The sequence below is a fragment of the Rana temporaria genome, chromosome 5 (assembly GCF_905171775.1).
Source record: "Rana temporaria chromosome 5, aRanTem1.1, whole genome shotgun sequence".
NCBI lineage: Eukaryota > Metazoa > Chordata > Amphibia > Anura > Ranidae > Rana > Rana temporaria.
The window spans coordinates 391,444,648-391,450,395 of record NC_053493.1 but is presented as its reverse complement, the minus strand read 5'-3'; positions in this window follow the sequence as shown (position 1 = coordinate 391,450,395).

Sequence of the window (5,748 nt, the reverse complement as noted above, 5' to 3'; positions counted from 1 at the left end):
TTTGTTTATAGCGCAAAAAATAAAAACCGCAGAGGTGATCAAATACCACCAAAAGAAAGCTCTATTTGTGGGGGAAAAAAGGACGCCAATTTTGTTTGGGAGCCACGTCGCACGACCGCGCAATTGTCTGTTAAAGCGACGCAGTGCCGAATTGTAAAAACCCCTTGGGTCATGTAGCAGCATATTGGTCCGGTCCTTAAGTGGTTAAGTAAAAAAACTGACATGACAGCCAGAGAACAAGCGTTTTCAGAAGGTAGAGAGGAGCAGCAGAGGTTTTTCCTTCATGACAGGTTCCCTTTAGTCTTTTTCTCAGTGTCTTAATATATAAAGAGGTAGCTTTGGTTCCATAAAGTTAGACGGCACATTTTATCACAAATAATATGAATATGTTCACACAAATGCACTTTTTTTAACATTTTATATTTATTGTGTGTTTAGTATGCTTGTGACATGACGATTTAAGTACTGTATATATATTGACATGAGATAGGCGGTTTTACCTTCTTTAATAATGAATAATAAAAATATTTAATGAGGCATGTAATAAATGTGCACTGTGCTAGAAATTCTTAAAGTATAAGGGCACTTTGGAGAAAGTGACATTTGACCTGCATCAGATATACAGTATTTGTTCATGTTAGGCGCATGCATGCTCAGACTTAACAAATAGGTTTCTGTGTGCTGGAAATGTCACCTGCTTGTATGCTCCATCATTTTCTGACACATACCACTAATATTATAGTTGCTGTGTAGCCTCTTGAGCCTTTGAGGACCGTTACTTTGTACACTAACGCAAGCTGATGGATACTCCATGTTGACGCGGAGCCGAAACCGAACAATTTTTGCTTCCTTATTATTAAGGGTTTAAAATTTTAACTGTTGTAACTATTGTTACTTTTTGTTATCATTTTTTTTTTTTACATTTGTTAAATAAAGTGGATGTAAACCTTCACAAATACACAGTGAAGTGAACAGCCTCAGATGATACACAAATCTCCCTACATAAGTTTTACATGTATATCTGCTGTCTTCAGCTTTCTATATTATTTAGAAAGTGCACATCCTGTTAGAATTTTTACTATCTCTTTCAGCAGCGGGAGGGGAGTCTGGGCATACACTGTGTGACAGCTGATTGGAGGAAAGGCACCCCCCGCCTCCAGGGCTGTCTTAATGAGAGGGCACACCTGGGCACTGCCCAGGGGCCCCAGCTGCATGGGGGGGCCCCCTGCACTTTCCCCAAAACAGCTGGTCCTTGAGCCCATGCTGCCCCGAAATTGGGGGCCCCATGATGGCACTGAGAGTGATAAATACACAGGGGATGCAGTCTGCCTCCTACCTACTTGATGTCTGTTTACCTGCACTGTCATCATTGTAGGGGCCCCAGAGCATTACTTTGCCCAGGGGCCCATGATGCTATTAAGACGGCCCTGCCCGCCTCCACATAGGCAGAGGAAGAAAAAAACAAGTAGAGCTGTGCTGTGAATAACCTGCTCTGCTAACCTATTTAAAGCAACCTCATTGACACAAATTTCCAGCTGCTTTTATCTCCTGTGTCGGAGAACTTATCAGAAGTTATAATGCCATACATCCCAACTTTTTTAGATGGGCATAGGCGTGCGCAGGGGGTGTGCCAGGTGTGCCTGGGCACACCCCAATCACTGCATGCAGTGCTGATTCCCCATACGTCCGGGCTTCCCTTGTGTTGGCACCCATGCCCTGCAGTGCTGCAGGCCTCCCTCCTCACCTCGCCCCCCAGCTTCTGCAAGGGATAATTCAGGATAGAGAGTGAAAGAAGGAGCAAGTAAATATGTAATTTACCAGCGCCCTCCTTTTCTAAATAACCACAGTGAACACACTCACTCACTGTGTTCATTCACATCTGAAGCATAGTAAACTATGTATACTATGCTTCAGTTTGTGAATAAATAGGAAGCCGATCAGCAAAGAGCACTTCCCATTAATTCACTGTCCAGTACAGCTGAGGCTGCAGAGAAAGGAATGTGTTTTTGAGCTTTGAGGTGCACAACCTAATGCAATAGGCTGCGCACACCTATGGAGATGGGAATGAGGAAAACCTATCAGCAAAAGTATGCAGACATAGGGCACACCCCCTTGCCACGCCCCCTTAAAGGAGAATTGTACAAAAAAAAACAAGATTGGTTTAACCCACAAGTGCTTGTTTTACCACTACTATTTCTTTATATTGGCTTTTGGAATTTACAAATGCAGCAATTTAGAAATCAGATTAGGGGTGTTGAATATAATCGATGCATCGATGCATCGCGATTCGGGGGCCCCCGATTCGGCATCGATGCATGTGGCCCCAATAATCGATGTCGGGTGACGTCATCCCGACTTGCCCCGCCCCTCCCGGGAGATCGCTCCGAGCGCGTCTAATAAAATACCCATTTTGCATTAAATGCCGCTATAATACACTATATGGCCACTGCTGCATGTACTTTTTAAAATACACAGTGTTTCATACTTATATTGCTGTCTGTATATTCCGGAATCCTCTCATGTTAGCTCCGGCCCGCCTCTCACCTCCTACGTCTCAGCCCCGCCCGCCTCTCTTCTCATCTGATAGCTATAGTACAGTCGGTGGGCGGGGCTGAGAACTCCCACTGAAGTCGGGAAAGAGGAGAACGAGTGGTGAGAGGCGGGCCAGACAGGACAGAGTCACATGTGCGGAAATACAGAGATCAGCATACACACAGAAACGAAGGTATGAGAAGCTGACTGTATATATTTAAAACAGCACATGCAGCAGTGGCCATTAAATGGTTTAGAACGGCATGTATTGCAAATAGGGGATTCTTAATTACAGCAGTATTCTTTCTCCTCCTCCATGTGCTCTATGTTGACATTTCTCTGGTGTCCTAAGTTTGCACATTCCATTGTGTTAACTCCTAGTGTGCTGGAATGTGCGAACTTGGGAAGTCAGGGAAATTTCAACACAGGAAAAACTTTTTCTAGTAGAAAAAAACACTGCGCAGAATACAGAAAAAGTGCTGCCAGGTACCAAAAATTATAGATACAAATTTAAAGCTAAGTGAAAAAAAGGGGAGGTACAGCGCAAAAAACTAATGTAAAAATTGAAAACCTGCACATGAGGCGCAGGTTGATATGTTAGTGGTAATGAATTGATGACACTAGAAAAAACAAATATATATAATCAATGGTTATTGGATGTAACATATGAAGGATAAACCCAATAATTATGACATATAGCTGGGAAATCTTCAGATAGTGCAAGAAAAAATTCTCTCAACAATACGTGCCAAAAGATGAAATCAATCAAAGAAATCCAAATAAATATGGTGACGTATGAGTGGGTGAAAAAAATCCACAAATAATGATCAAGTGAAAAGCTGTTGAATTATGGGTTTATCTTTCATATGTTACATCCAATAACTATTGATTATATATATGATTATACCATTGATTATATACTGGCAACATAATTCAACAGCTTTTCACTTGATCATTATTTGTGGATTTTTTTCACCCACTCATACGTCACCATATTTATTTGGATTTCTTTGATTGATTTCATCTTTTGGCACGTATTGTTGAGAGAATTTTTTCTTGCACTATCTGAAGATTTCCCAGCTATATGTCATAATTATTGGGTTTATCCTTCATATGTTACATCCAATAACCATTGATTATATATATTTGTTTTTTCTAGTGTCATCAATTCATTACCACCAACATATCAACCTGCGCCTCATGTGCAGGTTTTCAATTTTTACATTAGTTTTTTGCGCTGTACCTCCCCTTTTTTTCACATTCAAATTTCAACACAGACAGTACAGGGAACTTGCTGTGAATTATAATCCCTCCAGACCTCCCAGCAGCCACATTTGTATATTCCTGTACCCTGTAGTGCACTAATCACTTTTTATAGTGGAGTTCCACTGCTTTTTAGTTTAGTAAAAGTCAGCAGCTACCAAAAGTGTAGCTGGTGACTTTTATTAAACCGACACTTACTTGTCCCACGGTCCAGCGATGCGACCGCACAGAGCCCCATACCTTTCCCCGCTCCTCTCCTCAATGCCATCATATCTACTGTGGGCACCCGGCCATGATAGCTTACGGCTTCATGGCCAGGCGCGCACTGTGATCTGCCATTGGCCAGCCAAACTTCTGGGACCTGTGTCCCAGAAGATCGCTGGCATGGAGGGGCCACCTAGGGCGACAGAAGGAGTCACCTAGGCAGCCAGGACAGGAAGTCCCACTAAAAAGAGGACCCCCCCCCCCAAAAAAAATGATATGCCAAATATGGCATGTCAGGGGGCGAGGAGTGCTTAAAGGAGAAGTTCCACTTTTGGGTGGAACTCCACTTTAAGGGAGTGAGGTTATTTTTATTTAAAAGCAGAGTTCAGTAAAAAAAAACATTAAAAGTCAGCAGCTACAAAAAAAAGTATCTTCTGACTTTTAATAAAAAGACACTCACCTGTCCCACAATCCAGCGATGTTGCCACCCGAACACTCCATTCTGTCCACGGCGCTGGCAATACTTCTGTGGGCATCCGGCTGTGACAGCTTGCAGCTTCACAGCCAGGTGTACATGTCTCACTGCGCTGTCCTGCATAGCTGGGCAATCTTCTGGAACCTGTGATGTGTCTCAGAAGATTGCGGGGAGGAAGGGCCACCTAGGCGGCCCAAGCGGAAGTGAGAGCTCGTCGGTAATCGTGATGCATCGTGATGCATCGCCGAATCGAATCGAATCGAATCGTGGACTTGATAATCGTAATCGCATCGAATCGTGAGACGAGTGAAGATGCGCAGCCCTAAATCAGATGAAAGGTTTAGCGCTGGGAAACACTTTTTGATAGATAAAAAGTGCATTTTATATACATCTGTATAGAACAGACCAAAATGAGGGACAAATGAAGAGGAATGAGGGACATTGCTTCTAATCAGGGACAGTCCCTATGTAATGCTATTTAATGCTGATAACGGAAGAACGGAGCAGCAGAAAATCACGGGACTTAGTGCTTTGGAGGGAGATAGGTTAACACTACAGATATATGTGCCCAGGTCAGATTTCATGAATCGGGTTTACATCCACTTTTAGGAGAGAATCAAAAAAAGGTACATTTATTTGGTTATTGAATTTTAGCCTCTCTTGTTTTATTGAAACTACAAGTCTCAGCCACACTCTAGGTTCTTTCTTTCCCCTTCATCAATATTCTAATGAATGTTTGTTTTTGAATAAAAGCTTTTCTTTTTTTATTACCTACCTTATTTTACACCATCACTGGGTCTCTGTGCTTCTCTGTACAATGCAGTTAGAACATGGCTGGTGGGAGGGGCCAGCAGGGTGCTCTACATCAGGGGTCTCCAATTTTCTAAACAAAGATCCAGTTTACTGACCTTCAAACTTTAGAGGGGCCAGAATGTAGCCTGTGGAGGAATAAATCGGGTTGGTGTCAGTGGGAGTAAACTATGCTCCATCATTGGTAGTGGCAGGTAATAGTGCCCCATTATTGGTGCCAGTGGAAGGAAATGTGCCCCATCATTTGTGTCAGTGGAATGAACAGTGCCCCATCATTGGTATCAGTGGAGGAATAGTGCCCCATCATCAGTGGAGGAATAGTGTCCAATCATTGGTATCAGTGGCGAGGAATAGTGTGCCATCATTGGTATCAGTGGGAGGAATAGTGACCCATCATTGGTATCAGTGGGAGGAATAGTGTCCCATCATTGGTATCAGTGGGAGGAATAGTGTCCCATCATTGG